At 44.9% G+C, this 19,476-nt stretch overlaps 1 protein-coding gene across 2 annotated transcripts in view; it reads left to right on the top strand.

Moving 5' to 3' along the window:
* rida (reactive intermediate imine deaminase A homolog) overlaps positions 1–19,476 on the top strand; it is a 62,266-nt gene that overhangs the window by 14,176 nt on the left and 28,614 nt on the right. The window lies entirely within an intron of this gene.

Raw genomic sequence — 19,476 nt, 5'->3', positions numbered from 1 at the left:
AAGAGCAGGGGAGGTTATGATGGAGCTGTATAAAATGCTAGTTGGGCCACAGCTGGAGTACTGTGTACAGTTCTGGGCACCACACTATAGGAAGGATGTGATTTCACTGCTGAGGGTGCAGAGGAGAATTCACCAGGATGTTGCCTGGGCTGGAGCATTTCAGCTATGAAGAGAGACTGGATAGACTAGGATTGTTTTCCTTAGAGCAGAGAAGGCTGAGGGGGGACATGATTGAGGTATACATAATTATGAGGGGCATAGATAGGATAGATAGGAAGAAACCTTAGCGGAGATGTCAATAACCAGGGGGCTTAGACTGAATGTAAGGGGCAGGAGGTTTCAAGGGGATTTGAGGACATTTTTTTTCACCCAGAGGGTGGTTGGAATCTGGAACACACTGCCTGAAGGGGTGGTAGAGGCAGGAACCCTCACAACATTTAAAAAGTATTTAGATGAGCACTTGAAATGCCATAGCATACAAGGCTATGGGCCAAGTGCTGGAAAATGGGATTAGAATAGATAGGTGCTTGATGGCTGGCACAGCCACGATGGGCCTGTTTCTGTACTATATAACTCTGACTTCTAGAATTTGAGTTCAGACAAAATTGTTTACTTTTAAAGTATTGATGCAAAGTTGAGGAACTACACTGTAATAAAAACATAAAATGCTGGAAATACTCAGCAAGTCTGGTAACATCTATGGAGAGAGAGAAACAGTTAATGTTTCAGATGGACCTTTGGTCAGAACTGGGAAAAGTTTAAAATATAATAGGATTTTAGCACCTTTCCATTTTCACTTGCACAAAACCTATGGCATTTCTAACTTTTTTTTTCTAGTTCTTATCAAAGGTCACAAACCTGAAATGTTAACTCTGTTTCTGTCTCGGCCGATGCTGCCTGCTGAGTATTTCTTGCATATTTTGTTTTTAATTTCAGATTTTCAGCATCAGCAATATTTTGCTTTTGTGTTGAGGAACTACACTAGTTTATTTATAATTTAACTTTGCGAGAGGAGTTCCCCTCTTCCCCCCCATTGTCTCTATAATTATCTTTGTCTTCTGGCTTAATCTTGTAATAACTGCCCCCCCCCCCCCCAACCTCATCACCACCCCCTCCCCTCCCCACCTTTAAGTCATATAATACAACAGCAGCAGCCAGGGAAAAATTGGCAGCAGGGCTTGGAACATTTTAATAGTTTTAAAAATTAATAACCTGTTCTAGATGGTAATTGCTTAAGCTGTTTTTGGTGTTTGCCAGTATGAACTGCACATGAGAATGCTGTTTGTTAATATTTGCTTTGCTCTTATGTTTGGTATTCTGAACCTGTCTGCTGTTTCAGAGGACCCCTTACCACCAGCGAATTTTAAGCTCCCTACTATCCAGCAGCAATGTAAGAGTAAATCTTCAACCAGCATTTTAAGATTGCTGTTAATTTTGTGTTTACTTTTACACCAGCGCTGTTCCCCAAGAACACAGCATTGCTATGTGTGGGGAAGTACAGTGTATGATAATGCTTCCAATTCTGCCTCTTGCATGTCCCTAATTTCCTTCATTTGCCTTCACCTGCCTTTTTTCCATTTATACGTTATTTGGGTGTGAGCATCATTGGCAAGAACAGCATTTATTGCTCATCCATAAAGTGGTTGCTGGGCCATTTCAGAGAGCAGTTAAGGTCAACCACATTGTTGTTGGTCTGGAGTCGCATGTATGCCAGACTGTGTAAAGATGATAGATTTCCTTCCCTGAAGGAGGGCATTGGCTTTTTAGGGTGATCCAGTAGCTTCATGATCACTATTAATATATCTGAAATAAAATGCTTGTCTTGTTAATGAATTTAATTCCCCTGCCTGCTTTGGTAGGATTTGAACTCGTGTCTCCAGAGCAATAGTCCAGACCTCTGGATTACTAGTCTGGTAGAATTACACTGTGCTACCTCCCCCTCTTGAAGCCTAGGCCCCAAGCTCTGGAATTCCCTTCTTAAACCTCTGTTTCTTTACCTCTTTCACCTCCTTTTAGGCTCTCCTTAAAACCTACCTTTTTTGACCAAGATTTTGTCACCTGCTCGAATATGCCTGTATGCAATTCGGTATCAAAACTTTGTGTGATGACATTTCCCGTGAAGTGACTTGGGATGTGCTATATAAATGTAAGTTTTTGTAGTATTCTCCTACTTTGTGTATTGCCATTGTATGCCCACCCAAGTTAGGGAAGACATATTCTGCATCTGCCCTCAATTCTAGTGTAAAATCCTTTATAAACTGTTATCAGTTATCTTGCAGAGAGGCTGTTGAAATTGGGACTGCAGTCAGCAGGAGCCCTGTAAGGTAGCATGGAATTAAATGCTTACAATAGGGCTTATACTGCTAAAACAGCCTTGTTGTCCTCACTTATAAATGGACCTATCTGCTGTGGGGTATTTATTTATTGCAGTAAAACTGCATTTTCATTGGATTTTGCAAGTGACTATCACAAATTGAATAAATCTGGAATTGTGCAATGTGTACAGTGCAGATTTTGTGATGCTAGTTAGATCTTTATTTGTCATTAATTATTAAGTAGATCTCTAACAAATCTCAATTCCCAATTCCATGTGATCGATAGGAATTAATATCTGACACATTCCATGATTGCAAGGTACAGATGCATAATTTTATTTAACTGTTTAATTCTTCTGTGGTTTTTCTTGTCATTTTCTCCTCTTTCCTTTGCCACACCAACCCCCAACCCCACGTCTCTTTATTCTGGGTGCAGCTCCACAGCCACCTTACCAAAGTGGCCCTTTTTAAAAAAAATCTCCAAGCTATGTTGGCTCGCATTCTGCATTCGGCAGCAAAGGAGTGGCACTCAGTTTTTTGCAGGCTTTAGAATGGAGATTTGCTTTAATCTGGATTCTGGTCTCCCGTGCGGCACACTTTATAACCGGGTCATTGAGCAGGTCAAGAAAGAGCGAGCCTCTTCAACCGTCATTGAAGAATCTTCACTGAGCCATACAGGTCTAAAAAAGTAATTAATTTGGAAGTTGCTGCCTGATTTACTCCATAATACCAGGGAGTGCTGATATCCTTGCTGTTAATCTTAATGAAAAACCTGAGCCAATGTATATCTTGTTCATTAACACAAGACCATGGATTGAATTTGAGAGCTCCTGACATATGGCTGTACAATTTTGGAAATATAGTTGTGGAAGCTCTTAGGAGCATTTAACAGTCCACTGGTAATTTTAGGTATTGAATAAGGACACAAAGGCACACCCAGCTCCATTGACCCTTAATGCCACCATCACTAACATCGGGAGACTAGTGCCAAAGTTGGGAGAGCTGTCTCAAAGGCATTTATATAGTCACTTTAACATAGTAAAACATCCCAAGGTGCTTCACAGGAGTCTAATCTGACAAAATTTGACACCGACCACAGAAGGAAATATTGGGACCGGTGACCAAAAACTTAGTCATAGAGGCAGGCTTTAAGGAACATCTTAAAGGAGCTGAGGGAGTTTGAACAAATTCCTGTGCTTGGGGCCGCTGCTTACTGAGGTACCTTGGGATGTTTTACTACATTAAAGTGACTACATAAATGCCTTTGAGACAGCTCTCCCAACTTTGGCACTAGTCTCTAGATGTTAGTGATGGGAGCATTAAGGGTCAATGGAGCTGGGTGTAGAACATAAGAGCAGGAGTAGGCCATTCAGCCCTTCAAGCCTGCTTTACCATTCTAGATCATGGATGATTGTCTACCTCAACGCCATGTTCCCACACTATCCCCATATCCCTTGATGTCATGAGCAACTACAAATCTGTCGATCTCTGTCTTGAACTTACTCAGTCACTGAGCTTCCACCACCTTCTGGGGCAGAGAATTCCAAAGATTCACCATCCCTTCTCATCTCAGTCCTATCAGGGGAAAACAACAGCAGCAGCCAGAGCAGTGGCACGACGGCTGGCTCTATTGTTCAGCAGGGAGAGACAAAGCGCAGAAGAGCAATAGTTATAGGGGACTGTATAGTCAGGGGCACAGATAGGCGCTTCTATGGACGTGAAAGAGACTCCAGGATGGTATGTTGCCTCCCTGGTGCCAGGGTCAAGGATGTCTCTGAACGGACGGGGCATTCTGAAGGGGGAGGGTGAACAGCCAGAGGTTGTGGTACACATCGGTACCAACGACATAAGCAGGAAGAGTGATGAGGTCCTGCAGGGGGAGTTGAGGGAATTAGGTAAAAAGTTAAAAGACAGGGCCTCTAGGGTTGTAATCTCGGGATTACTCCCTGTGCCACGTGCCAGTGAGGCTAGAAATAGGAAGATAGTGCAGCTAAACACGTGGCCGAACAGCTGGTGTAGGTAGAAGGGAGGGTTTCAGATATCGGGATCATTGGGATCTCTTCAGGGACAGGTGGGACCTGCACAAGAAGGACGGGTTGCATCTAAACTTGAGAGGCACAAATATCCTGGCTGTGAGGTTTGCTAGCGTCACTCGGGAGGGTTTAAACTAGTGTAGCAGGGGGGTGGGAACCAGAGCAAGAGGACAGCCGGTGAAAAAAATGAGGGGGAACTAGTAAATAAGGCCAGTAAGATTAAGCGGAAGAGCAGGCAGGGAAATGTTGCGGAGCACAGCGGGACTGGTGGTCTGAAGTGCATTTGTTTCAATGCGAGAAGTATTACAGGTAAGGCAGATGAACTTCGAACTTGGATTAGTACTTGGACTTATGATGTTGCTATTACAGAGACTTGGTTGAGGGAAGGACAGGATTGGCAGCTAAATGTTCCGGGATTTAGAAGCTTCAGGCGGGATTTAGAAGCTTCAGGCGGGATAGAGGGGGATGTAAAAGAGTTGGGGGAGTTGCATTACTGGTTAAGGAGAATATCACAGATGTACTGCGGGAGGACACCTTGGAGGGTTCATGCAGTGAGGCAATATGGGTGGAGCTCAGGAATAGGAAGGGTGCAGTCACGATGTTGGGGGTTTACTACAGGCCTCCCAACAGCCAGCGGGAGGTAGAGGAGCAGATATGTAGACAGATTTTGGAAAGATGTAAAGGTAACAGGGTTGTAGTGGTGGGTGATTTTAACTTCCCCTATATTGACTGGGACTCACTTAGTGCTAAGGGCTTGGATGGGGCAGAATTTGTAAGGAGCATCCAGGAGGGCTTCTTGAAACAATATGTAGATAGTCCAACTAGGGATGGGGCCGTACTGGACCTGGTATTGGGGAATGAGCCCGGCCAGGTGGTCGAAGGTTCAGTAGGGGAGCATTTCGGGAGCAGTGACCATAATTCCATAAGTTTTAAGGTACTTGTGGATAAGGATAAGAGTAGTCCTCGGGTGAAGGTGCTAAATTGGGGGAAGGCTAATTATAACAATATTAAGCAGGAACTGAAGAATTTAGATTGGGGGCTGCTGTTTGAGGGTAAATCAACATCTGACGTGGGAGTCTTTCAAATGTCAGTTGATTAGAATCCAGGACCGGCATGTTCCTGTGAGGAAGAAGGATAAGTTTGGCAAGTTTTGGGAACCTTGGATAATGAGGGATATTGTGAGCCCAGTCAAAAAGAAAAAGGAAGCATTCGTAAGGGCGAGAAGGCTGGGAACAGACGAAGCCCTTGAGGAATATAAAGACAGTAGGAAGGAAATTAAGCAAGGAGTCAGGAGGGCTAAAAGGGGTCATGAAAAGTCATTGGCAAACAGGATTAAGGATAATCACAAGGCTTTTTATACATATATGAAGAGCAAGAGGGTAACTAGGGAAAGGGTTGGCCCGCTCAAGGACAGAGAAAGGAATCTATGTGTGGAGCCAGAGGAAATGGGCGAGGTGCTAAATGAGTACTTTGCATCAGTATTCACCAAAGAGAAGGACTTGGTGGATGATGAGCCTAGGGAAGGAAGTGTAGATAGTCTGGGTTATGTCATTATCAAAAAGGAGGAGGTGTTGGGTGTCTTGCAAAGCATTAAGATAGATAAGTTCCCAGGGCCTGATGGGATCTACCGCAGAATACTGAGGGAGGCAAGTGAAGAAATTGCTGGGGCCTTGACAGAAATCTTTGTATCTTCATTGGCTACAGGTGAGGTCCCAGAGGACTGGAAAATAGCCAATGTTGTTCCTTTGTTTAAGAAGGGTAGCAAGTATAATCCAGGAAATTATAGGCCGGTGAGCCTTAAATCAGTGGTAGGGAAATTATTGGAGAGGATTCTTCGGGACAGGATTTACTCCCATTTGGAAACAAATGAACTAATTAGCGAGATGCAGCATGGTTTTGTGAAGGGGAGGTCTTGTTTCCCTAACTTGATTGAGTTTTTTGAGGAAGTGACAAAGATGATTGAAGGAAGGGCAGTGGATGTTGTCTATATGGACTTCAGTAAAGCCTTTGACAAGGTCCCTCATGGCAGACTGGTACAAAAGGTGAAGTCACACTGGATCAGAGGTGAGCTGGCAAGATGGATACAGAACTGGCTCAGTCATAGAAGACAGAGGGTAGCAGGGAAGGGTGCTTTTCTGAATGGAGGGCTGTGACTAGTGGTGTTCCGCAGGGATCAGTGCTGGGACCTTTGCTCTTTGTAGTATATATAAATGATTTGGAGGAAAATGTAGCCGGTCTGATTAGTAAGTTTGCGGACGACACAAAGGTTGGTGGAGCTGCGGATAGTGATGAGGATTGTTAGAGGATTCAACAGGATATAGATCGGTTGGAGACTTGGGCGGAGAAATGGCAGATGGAATTTAGTCCGGACAAATGTGAGGTAACGCATTTTGGAAGATCTAATGCAGGTGGGAAGTATACAGTAAATGGCAGAACCCTTAGAAGTATTGACAGGCAGAGAGATCTGTGCGTACAGGTCCACAGATCACTGAAAGTGGCAACGCAGGTGGATAAGGTAGTCAAGAAGGCATACGGCATGCTTGCCTCATCGGTCGGGGCATAGAGTATAAAAATTGACAAGTCATGCTGCAGCTGTACAGAACTTTAGTTAGGCACTTAGAATATTGCATGCAATTCTGGTCGACACTACCAGAAGGACGTGGAGGCTTTGGAGAGGGTACAGAAGAGGTTTGCCAGGATGTTGCCTGGTCTGGAGGGTATTCATTATGAGGAGAGGTTGGATAAACTCTGATTGATTGTTCTCACTGGAACGACGGAGGTGGAGGGGCGACATGATAGAGGTTTACAAAGTTGAGTGACATGGACAGAGTGGATAGTCGGAAGATTTTTCCCAGGGTGGAAGAGTCAGTTGCTAGGGGGCACAGGTTTAAGGGGCACAGGTTTAAGGTGCGAGGGGCAAAGTTTAGAGGGGATGTGCGAGGCAAGTTCTTTACACAGAGGGTGGTGAGTGCCTGGAACTTGCTGCCGGGGGAGGTGGTGGAAGCAGGTACGATAGCGACGTTTAAGAGGTATCTTGACAAATACATGAATAGGATGGGAATAGAGGGATACGGTCCCTGGAAGTGCAGAAGGTTTCAGTTTAGACAGGCATCAAGATCAGCGCAGGTTTGGAGGGCCAAATGGCCTGTTCCTGTGCTGTACTGTTCTTTGTTCCTATATGGCTTGCCCTTTATTCTGAGATTGTGTCCCCGGTTCTAGACCCCGCATCAAGGGGAAACACCTTTCTGCATCTACCCTGTCTATCCCTCTAAGAATTTTGTAAGTTTCTATACGATAACCTCTCATTCTTCTCAACTCCAGAGAAAGAGGCCTCGTCTCCTCAATCTCTCCTCTCAGGACAATCCTATCATCCCAGAGATCAGTCTGGTGAACCTCTGCTGCACTCCCTCGATGGCAAGTATATCCTTCCTCAAGCAAGGGGACCAGAACTGCACACCGTATTCCAGGTGTGGCCTTTACAATTGAAGCAAGACTTCTTTGCTCCTGTACTCAAATCCTCTTGTGATAAGGGCTAACATACCATTCGCCTTCCTAATTGCTAGCTGCACCTGCATGCTAGCTTTCACTGACGTATGAACAAGGATACCTAGGTCCTTTTGGATAGCAACACTTTCCAACCATTTAAGAAATACTCTGCACCTCCATTCCTCCTACCACCATGGATAACCTTACACTGATCCACATTATGTTGCATCTGCCATGTTCTTGCCCACTCTCAGCCTGTCCAAATGCCCTTGAAGCCTCTTTGCATCCTCCTCATAACTCACATTTCCTCCCAAGTTTTGTGTCCTCTACAGACTTGGAAATATTACAATTGATCCCCACGTCCAAATCATTGAACAGCTGGGGTCTAAGCACTGATCCTTGTGGTACCCCACTAGTCACAGCCTGCCAACCTGAGAATGACCCTAAAATAAAAGCAAAATACTCTGGATGCTGGAAATCTGAAATAAAAATAGAAAGTGCTGGCAATACTCAGCAGGTATGGAAGCAGCTGTGGAGAGAGAAGCAGCATCTGATGAAAGCTCACAGACCTGAAACGTTAACTCTGCTTCTCTCTCCACAGACCTGCTGAATATTTCCAGCACTTCCTGGTTTTGTATCTGAGAATGACCCATTTATTCCTACTCTGTTTTCTGTCTGTTACCCAATCCTCAATCCATGCTACTATTTTGCCCCAATCCCATGCGCTTTAATTTTGCTTAGTAATCTCCTGTGTGGGACTTTATCAAAAGCCTCCTGAAAGTCGAAATATACTACATCCATCTTCAGCTAATTCGATTCACTCCGCGTGATATCAAGAAACGACTGCAGGCACTGGATACAACAAAGGCTATGGGCCCTGACAACATTCTGGCAATAGTACTGAAGACCTGTGCTCCAGAACTTGCCGTGCCCCTAGCCAAGCTGTTCGAGTACAGCTGCAACAGTGGCATTCAACCAGCAATGTGGAAATTTTTTTTTTATTCATTTCATGGGATGTCTGCGTCACTGGCTAGGCCAGCATTTATTGCACGTCCCTAATTGCCCTTGAGAAGGTGGTGGTGAGCTGCCTTCTTGAACCGCTGCAGTCCTTGTGAGGTAGGTACACCCACAATGCTGTTAGGAAGGGAGTTCCAGGATTTTGACCCAGCGACAATGAAGGAACGGCGATGTAGTTCCATGTCAGGATGGTGTGTGACTTGGACGGGAACTCGCAGGTGGTGATGTTCCCGTGCATCTGCTGCCCTTGTCCTTCTAGTTGGTAGAGGTCGCGGGTTTGGAAGGTGCTATCTGAGGAGCCTTGGTGCATTGCTGTAGTGCATCTTGTAGATGGTACACACTATTTGGAGGCCTGTAGTACACAAAAGGCTTGTGACTTTGGCCTGTGACACAAAAGGGTGACCAAAGGAGCTGAATATTAAAGGAGATTTGACATTTAGGAAGGACAGGCAAAAAAGGAAAAGGAGGTGGGGTAGTGCTAATAATAAGGGATGGGATTAGTGCATTAGTGAGAGGATCTTCGATTGAAAGAACAGGATGTAGAAGCTGTTTGGGTGGAGCTAAGAAACAGCAAGGGGCAGCAATTATTGGTAGGAGTGGTTTACAGGTAGGAGTGGTTTACAGTAGTGGTAATGCACAGCATGGTATAAATCAGGAACTTATAAGTGTATGTAGCAAGGGTAATGCAGTAATCATGGGTGACTCATATCTACATATAGGCTGGGTAAATCTAATGAGCACCAATGCCATGGAAGAAGAATTCCTGGAATGTGTCCAAAACAGTTTTCTTGAGCAGTAGGTTGAGGAACCAACTAGGGAACAAGCTATTCTGAATCTAATATTATGCAATGAAAAAGGGCCAATTAATATTCTGGTGATAAAAGAACTTTTAGGGAAAAGTGACCGTAGTATGATAGAATTTTCATTAAGTTTGAAAAAGATGTAGTTTAATCCGAAACTAGGGTCTTAACTCTAAAGAAGGGCAATTATGATGGTTTGAGGAACAAGTTGGCAATGGTGGATTGGAAAAATGCATTAAAAGGTTTGACGGTAGATAGGCAATGCTTAGTTTTAAAGAATTAATGCATGGTTTTCAAAAACCATTTTTGCCTTTAAGGCAAAAGAACCCCATAGGGAAAGCAAGTCAGCCGTGGCTAACAAAAGAAGTTAAAGATAGCATTAAATCAAAAGGGGGCGCTTATAAATTTGCCAGAAAAAGTTGTAAGTCAGAGAATTGGGAGAATTTTAGAATCCAGCAAAGGACGAACAAGAAATTGATAAAGAAAGAGACTAGAATATGAGTGTAAAGTAGCAAGCAATATAAATACGGATTGTAAAAGCTTCCATAGCAATGTAGAAAAGAAGGAAAAAAAGCAAAGACAAATGTAGGTCCATTACAGGCAGAGACAGGAGAATTTATAATGGGAAATAGAGAAATAGCAGAGAAGCTAAATAATTACTTTGTGTCTGTCTTCACGGAAGATGATACAAGAAGTCACCCTGAAATAATTGGGATCTAAAGGTCTAGTGAGAATGAAATTAGGATTAGTAAAAAAGTGTTGGAGAAATTAATGGGACTGAAAGTTCGCAAATCCCCGGGACCTGACGATCTTCACCACAGAGTGTTGATAGAGATGGCTAGAGAGATAGTGGGTGCATTGGTGATCATCTTTCAAAATTCTATAAATTCTGCAATGGTGCCTGCAAATTGGAAGGTTGCAAATGTGGGAGAGAGAAAAAAACGGGGAACTACAGATCTGTTAGCCTGATGTAGGGAGTGGGGAAAATACAAGAATCTATTATAAAGGATGTGATTACTGGAAATTTGGAAAATATTGGTCTGATTGGGCAAAGTCAATGTGAATTTATGAAGGGAAAATCATGTTTGACAAACTCAGTTTTTTTTGAGGATGCTACTAGCACAATGGATAAGGGGAAAACCAGTGGATTTTTTTTTATTGGTTCATGGGATGTGGGGATCACTGGCTAGGCCAGAATTTATTGCCCATCCCTAATTGCCCTTGAGAGGCTGGTGGTGAGCTGCTTTCTTGATCCACTGCAGTCCATGTGGGGTAGGTACACCCACAATCCTGTTAGGAAGGGAGTTCCAGGATTTTGGCCTTGCGACTGTGAAGGAACGGCGATATAGTTCCAAGTCAGGATGGTGTGTGACTTGGACGGGAACTTGCAGGTGGTGGTGTTCCCATGCATCTGCTGCCCTTGGCCTTCTAGATAGGCAAGGTTGCGAATTTGGAAGGTGCTGACTAAGGAGCTTTGATGTGTTGCTGCAGTGCATCGTGTAGATAGTACACACTGCTGCCACTGTGCATCGGTGGTGAAGGGAGTGAATGTTTGTGGATAGGGTGCCAATCAAGCTGGCTGCTTTGTTCTGGATGGTGTCGAGCTTCTTGAGTGTAGATGATTGCCTGGCACTTGTGTGGCTCAAATGTTACTTGCCACTTATGAGCCCAAGCCTGGATATTGTCCAGGTCTTGCTGCATTTCTACACAGACTGCTTCAGTATTTGAGGAGTCGCGAATGGTGCTGAACACTGTGCAATCATCAGCGAACATCCCCACTTCTGACCTTATGATTGACGCAAGGTCATTGATGAAGCAACTGAAGATGGTTGGGCCTAGGACACTACCCTGAGGAATTCCTGCAGTGATGTCCTGGAGCTGGGATGATCGAACTCCTACAACCACAACCATCTTCCTTTGCGTTAGGATGGACTCCAACCAGCAGAGTGTTTTCCCCGAATCCCATTGTTCCAGTTTTGCTAGGGCTCCTTGATGCCATACTCGGTCAAATGCTGCCTTGATGTCAAAGGCAGTCACTCTCGCCTCGAGTTCAGCTCTTTTGTCAATGTTTGGACCAAGGCTGTAATGGGGTCAGGAGCTAAGTGGTTCTAATGGAACCCAAACTGGATGTCACTGAGCAGGTTATTGCTCAGCAACTGCTGCTTGATGGCACTGTCGACACCTTCGTCATTGTCGACAGGAATAGTGCCGGAAGACTGGAGGATAGCAAATGTTGTCCCCTTGTTCAAGAAGGGGAGTAGAGACAGCCCTGGTAATTATAGACCTGTGAGCCTTACTTCGGTTGTGGGTAAAATGTTGGAAAAGGTTATAAGAGACAGGATTTATAATCATCTAGAAAAGAATAAGTTCATTAGCGATAGTCAGCACGGTTTTGTGAAGGGTAGGTCGTGCCTCACAAACCTTATTGAGTTTTTCGAGAAGGTGACCAAACAGGTGGATGAGGGTAAAGCAGTGGATGTGGTGTATATGGATTTCAGTAAGGCGTTTGATAAGGTTCCCCACGGTAGGCTATTGCAGAAAATACGGAAGTATGGGGTTGAAGGTGATTTAGAGCTTTGGATCAGAAATTGGCTAGCTGAAAGAAGACAGAGGGTGGTGATTGATGGCAAATGTTCATCCTGGAGTTTAGTTACTAGTGGTGTACCGCAAGGATCTGTTTTGGGGCCACTGCTGTTTGTCATTTTTATAAATGACCTGGAAGAGGGTGTAGAAGGGTGGGTTAGTAAATTTGAGGATGACACTAAGGTCGGTGGAGTTGTGGATAGTGCCGAAGGATGTTGTAGGGTACAGAGGGACATAGATAGGCTGCAGAGCTGGGCTGAGAGATGGCAAATGGAGTTTAATGCGGAAAAGTGTGAGGTGATTCACTTTGGAAGGAGTAACAGGAATGCAGAGTACTGGGCTAATGGGAAGATTCTTGGTAGTGTAGATGAACAGCGAGATCTTCGTGTCCAGGTACATAAATCCCTGAAGGTTGCTACCCAGGTTAATAGGGCTGTTAAGAAGTAGGGGGATCGAGTTTCGGAGCCACGAGGTCATGCTGCAGCTGTACAAAACTCTGGTGAGACCGCACCTGGAGTATTGCGTGCAGTTCTGGTCACCGCATTATAGGAAGGATGTGGAAGCTTTGGAAAGGGTGCAGAGGAGATTTACTAGGATGTTGCCTGGTATGGAGGGAAGGTCTTACGAGGAAAGGCTGAGGGACTTGAGGTTGTTTTCGTTGGAGAGAAGGGGGAGGACAGGTGACTTAATAGAGACATATAAGATAATCAGAGGGTTAGATAGGGTGGATAGTGAGAGTCTTTTTCCTCGGATGGTGATGGCAAACACGAGAGGACATAGCTTTAAGTTGAGGGGTGATAGATATAGGACAGATGTCAGAGGTAGTTTCTTTACTCAGAGAGTAGTAGGGGCGTGGAACGCCCTGCCTGCAGCAGTAGTAGACTCGCCAACTTTAAGGGCATTTAAGTGGTCATTGGATAGACATATGGATGAAAATGGAATAGTGTAGGTCAGATGGTTTCACAGGTCGGCGCAACATCAGGGGCCGAAGGGCCTGAACTGCGCTGTAATATTCTAATTCTAATCACTTTACTGATGATCGAGAGTAGACTGGTGGGGCTGTAATTGGCTGGGTTGGACTTGTTCTGCTTTTTGTGTACAGGACATACTGGGCAATTTTCCAGGGGGAGGCGGTGGCATAGTGGTATTATCACTGGACTAGTAACCCAGAGACCCAGGGTATTTCTCTGGGGACATGGGTTTGAATCCCACCACAGCAGAAGGCGGAATTTGAATTTAATTAATAAAAATCTGGAATTAAAAGCAAGTCTATGGTGGCCATAAAACCATTGTCGATTGTTGTAAAAACCCATCTGGTTCACTAATGTCCTTTAGGGAAAGAAATCTGCTGTCCTTACCTGGTTTGGCCTACATGTGACTCCAGACCCACAGCAATGTGGTTGACTCTTACATGCCCTCTGAAATGGCCTAGCAAGCCACTCAGTTTTACCTAATCACTACAAAGTCAATAAAAAGGAATAAAACCAGAGGGACCACCCGGCATCGACCTAGGTACCGGAAACGACAACGGCAAACCCAGCCCTGTCGATCCTGCAAAGTCCTCCTTATTAACATCTGGGGGCTTGTGCCAAAGTTGGGACAGCTGTCCCACAGACTAGTCAAGCAACAGCCTGACATAGCCATGCTCATGGAATCATACCTTACAATGTCCCAGACACTGCAATCACTATCCCTGGGTCTGTCCTGTCCCACCGGCAGGACAGACCCAGCAGAGGTGGTGGCACAGTGGTATACAGTAGGGAGGGAGTTGCCCTGGGAGTCCTCAACATTAACTCAGGGCCCCATGAAGTCTCATGGCATCAGGTCAAACATGGGCAAGGTAACCTTCTATCGATTACCACCTGCCGCCCTCCCTCAGCTGATGAATCAGTACTCCTCCAAGTTGAACACCACTTGGAGAAAGCACTGAGGATGGCAAGGGCACAAAATGTACTCTGGGTGGGGGACTTCAATGTCCATCACCAAGAGTGGCTCGGTAGTACCACTACTGACCGAGCACTAAAGGACATAGCTGCTAGACTGGGTCTGCAGCAGGCGGTGGGGGAACCAACACAAGGGAAAAACATACTTGACCTTGTCCTCACTAATCTACCTGCCACAGATGCTTCTATCCATGACTGTATTGGTAGGAGTGACCACCGCACAGTCCTTGGAGATGAAGTCCTGCCTTCACACTGAGGATACCATCCATCGTGTTGTGTGGCACTGTCACCGTGCTAAATGGGATAGATTTCAAACAGATCTAGCAATGCAAAACTGCGCATCCATGAGGCACTGTGGGCCATCAGCAGCAGCAGAATTGTACTCAACCACAATCTGTAACCTCATGGCCCGACATATCCCCCCCACTCTACCATTACCATCAAGCCAGGAGACCAACCCTGGTTCAATGAAGAGTGCAGGAGGGCATGCCAGGAGCAGCATCAGGCATAGCTCAAAAAGAGGTGTCAATCTGGTGAAGCTACAACCCAGGACTACTTGCATGCCAAACTGCATAAGCAGCATACAATAGACAGAGCTAAGTGATCCCATAACCAATGGATCAGATCTAAACTCTGCAGTCCTGCCACATCCAGACGTGAATGGTGGCGGACAATTAAACAACTAACTGGAGGAGATGGCTCCACAAATATCCCCATCCTCAATGATGGGGGAGCCCAGCACATCAGTGCGAAAGATAAGGCAGAAGCATTTGCAACAATCTTCAGCCAGAAGTCCCGAGTTGATGATCCATCTCGGCCCCCTCCTGAAGTCCCCAGCATTACAGATGCCAGACTTCAGCCAATTCGATTCACTCCATGTGATATCAAGAAATGACTGAAGGCACTGGATACTGCAAAGGCTCTGGGTCCTGACAATATTCCGGCAATAGTACTGAAGACCTGTGCTCCAGAACTTGCCGCACCACGAGCCAAGCTGTTCCAGTATAGCTATGACACTGGCATTTACCTTGCAATGTGGAAAATTGCCCAGGTATGTCCTGAACACAAAAAGTAGGACAATTCCAGCCCGGCCAATTACTGCCCCATCAGCCTACTCTCTATCATCAGTAAAGTGATGGAAGGTGTCATCAACAGTGCTATCAAGCGGCACTTGCTTAGCAATAACCTGCTCAGTGACGCTCAGTTTGGGTTCCGCCAGGGCCGCTCAGCTCCTGACCTCATTACAGCCTTGGTCCAAACATGGACTAAAGAGCTGAACTCAAGAGGTGAGGTGAGAGTGACTGCCCTTGATATCAAGGCAGCATTTGACTGAGTATGGCATCAAGGAGCCCTGGCAAAACTGGAGTCAATGGGAATCAGAGGGAAAACACTCTGTTGGGGTCATACCGAGTGCAAAGGAAGATGGTTGTGGTTGTTGGAGGTCAATCATCTGAGCTCCAGGACATCACTGCAGGAGTTCCTCAGGGTAGTGTCCTAGGCCCAACCATCTTCAGCTGCTTCATCAATGACCTTCCTGCAATCGTATGGTCAGAAGTGGGAATGTTCGCTGACGATTGCACAATGTTCAGCACATACTGAAGCAGTCTGAGTAAAAATGCAGCAAGACGTGGACAATATCCAGGCTTGGGCTGATAAGTGGGAGCAAATACATTGGAACATCACCACCGGCAAGTTCCCCGCCAAGTCACACACCATCCTGACTTGGAACTATATCGCCGTTCCTTCACTGTCGCTGGGTCAAAATCCTGGAACTCCCTTCCCAACAGCACTGTGGGTGTACCTACCCCAAATGAACTGCAGCAGTTCAAGAAGGCAGCTCACCACCACCTTCTCAAGGGCAATTAGGGATGGGCAATAAATGCTGGCCTGGCCTGGCCAGCGTTGCCCACATCCCATGAATGAATAAAAAAAAACAGGGAGAGATAGATGAACAGCTATGTCGGCAAATCTCGGAGAGCTGTAAAAATAACAGGGTAATAATAGGGGATTTCAACTTACCTAATATTAACTGGGATAGCCTTAGTGCAAAAGGCTTAAAGGAGGAGGAATTCTTAAAAATGCATACAGGAGAACTTTTTGAGCCAGTATGTAGAAAGCCCTATAAGAGAAGGGGCAGTACGGGACCTAATCCTAGGGAATGAAGCTGGACTAGTGGTAGAAGTATCAGTGGGGGACCATTTTGGGGATCGATACTATACCTCTAAGATTTAAAGTAGTTATGGAAAAGGACAAACACTGGAGGTATTAGAGGAGTATAGAAAGTGTAGGGGGGGGTACTTAAAAAAAAAAGTAATTAGGAGAGCGAAGAGGGGACATGAAAAAACATTGGCGATCAATATAAAGGAAAATCCTAAGGCGTTTTATAAGTATATTAAGGGCAAGAGGATAACCAGGGAAAGAGTAGAGCCCACTAGGGACCAAAGTGGCCATCTGTGTATGGAGCCGGAGGACATGGCTGAGGTTTTAAATGACTACTTTTCATCTGTGTTCACTGTGGTGAATGACGATGTAGGTGTAGACATCAGGGAGGGGGATTGCGATATACTTGAACGTATTAACTTTGAAAGGGAGGAAGTATTAAATGTTTTAGCGGGCATAAAAGTGGATAAATCCCCAGGCCCAGATGAGATGAATCCCAAGCTGTTGTGTGAGGCAAGGGAGGTGATAGCAGGGGCTCTGACACAAATTTTCAGATCCTCTCTGACCACGGGAGAGGTGCCAGAGGACTGGAGGACAGCGAATGTGGTACCATTATTCAAGAAGGGTAGCAGGGATGGACCAGGTATTTACAGGCCAGTGAGTCTAACATCAGTGGTAGGGAAATTATTGGGAAAAATTCTGAGGGACAGGATTAATCTCCACTTCGAGAGGCAGGGAATAATCATGGGTAGTCAGCACGGCTTTGTTAAGGGGAGATCGCGTCTAACTAACTTGATTGAATTTTTTGAGGAGGTGACTAGATGTGTAGATGAGGGTAAAGCAGTTGATGTAGTCTACATGGACTTCAGTAAGGCTTTTGATAAGGTCCCGCATGGGAGATTGGTTAAGCAGGTAAGAGCCCATGGGATGCAGGGCAATTTGGGAATTTGGATCCAAAATTGGCTTGGTGGCAGGAAACCGAGGGTAATGGTCGAGGGTTGTTTTTGCGAGTGGAAGCCTGTGACCAGTGGTGTACCACAGGGATCGGTGCTGGGACACTTGCTGTTTGTAGTGTACATTAATGATTTAGACATGAATATCGGAGGTATGATCAGTAAGTTTGCAGATGACACGAAAATTGGTGGTGTCGTAAACAGTGAGGAGGAAAGCCTTAGATTACAGGATGATATAGGTGGGCTGGTAAGATGGGCAGAGCTATGGCAAATGGAATTTAATGCTGAGAAGTGTGAGATGATGTATTTTGGGAGGACTAACAAGGCAAGAGATGGTAGGACTCTAGGAAGTACAGAAGGTGAGAGGGACCTTGATGTATTTGTCCATAGATCACTGAAGGCAGCAGCACAGGTAGATAAGATGGTTAGGCATACGGGATACTTGCCTTTATTAGCTGAGGCATAGAATATAAGAGTAGGGCAGTTATGATGGAGCTGTGTAAAATGTTAGTTAGGCCACAACTGGCGTATTGTGTACAGTTTTGGTCACCACGCTATAGGAAGGATATGATTGCATTGGAGAGGGTGCAGAGGAGATTCACCAGGGTGTTGCCTGGGCTGGAACGTTTCAGCTATGAAGAGAGACTGAAAAGGCTAGGGTTGTTTTCCTTAGAACAGAGAAGGATGAGGGGGGACATGATTGAGGTATACAAAATTGAGGGGCATTGATAGGTTAGATAGGGAGAGACTTTTTCCCTTACTGGAGGGGTCAATAACCAGGGGGCATAGATTTAAGGTAAGGGGCAGGAGGTTTAGAGGGGATTTGAGGAAAAGAATTTTCACCCAGAGGGTGTTTGGAATCTGGAACACACTGCCTGAAGGGGTGGTAGAGGCAGGAACCCTCACAACATTTAAGAAGTATTTAGATGAGCACTTGAAACGACATAGCATACAAGGCTACGGGTCAAGTGCTGGAAAAAGGGACTAGAATAGTTAGGTGCTTGATGGCTGGCACAGACACGATAGGCCGAAGGGCCTGTTTCTGTGCTGTATAACTCTATGACTGTATGACCTGCAGCCAGGTCTCCGTAATGGCATTTAAAAGATACCCATTTACTTCTACTTATGCCATCAATTCATCTACCTTGTTGTGAATGCTGCATTCATTCAGATAGTGTTTTTAATTCTGCATTTTTGATACTTTTCTGTATTTTGACCCTGGTTGCTTCTGGCATTTGTTTCTGTTGCTTTCAACTTTCATTCACAGCTTTTCTACTTCCCATAACCAGCTTTGTTTTTCTCCTATCTGAATTCCCTTGCAGGTATTTTGCATCAGTCTTCACCATAGAGGAGATATGTAATATTCCAGAAATAGCTGTAAATCAGGAAATGGAAGGGAGGGAGGAACTCAAGAAAATTACACCACCAGGGAAGTGACACTGAGCAAATTGTTGGAGCTGTGGTCTGACAAATCCCCGGATCCTGAAGGACTTCGTCTTAAGAGAAGTAGCTAGTGAGATAGTTGATGTGTTTTTTTGGTTTTAATTATCCAAATTCCCTAGATTTGGGGAAGGTTCCATTAGATTGGAAAATAGCCAGTGTAACTCCTTTATTCAAAAAGGGAGGGAGACAGAAAGCTGGAAACTACAGGCCAGTTAGCTTAACATCGGTCGTGGGAAAATGTTAGGAGCTATCATGAAAGATGTGATAGCAGGGCACTTAAAAAAAAAAAAAAATTCAAGGTAATCAGACTAGGCAACATGGTTTTGCAAAAGAGAAATCATGTTTAACCAATTTATTGGAGTTCTTTGAAGAAGTAGCATGTGATTTTGATAAAGGGAAGCAGTGGATGTACTGTACTTAGATTTCCGGAAGGCATTTGATAAGGTGCCAGATCAAAGATTATTGTTGAAAATAAAAGCTCATGGTGTAGGGGGTAACATATTGACATAGATAGAAGATTGGCTAACTAACAGGAAACAGACTATACATAAATGGGTTATTTTCTGGTTGGCAAGATGTAATGAGTGGTGTGCCATAGGGATTAGTGCTGGGGCCTCAAGTTTTACAATTTATACAAATGACTTGGATGAAGGGACCAAAAGTATGGTTGCTAAATTTGCTGATGTCTCGAAGATAGATAGGAAGGTAAGTTGTGAAGAGGACATAAGGAAGTTGCAAAGGGA

Source organism: Heterodontus francisci, chromosome 5, assembly GCF_036365525.1.
Source record: "Heterodontus francisci isolate sHetFra1 chromosome 5, sHetFra1.hap1, whole genome shotgun sequence".
In the NCBI taxonomy this organism is placed as follows: Eukaryota; Metazoa; Chordata; class Chondrichthyes; order Heterodontiformes; family Heterodontidae; genus Heterodontus; species Heterodontus francisci.
This window is presented reverse-complemented; position numbering and strand designations above follow the sequence as displayed.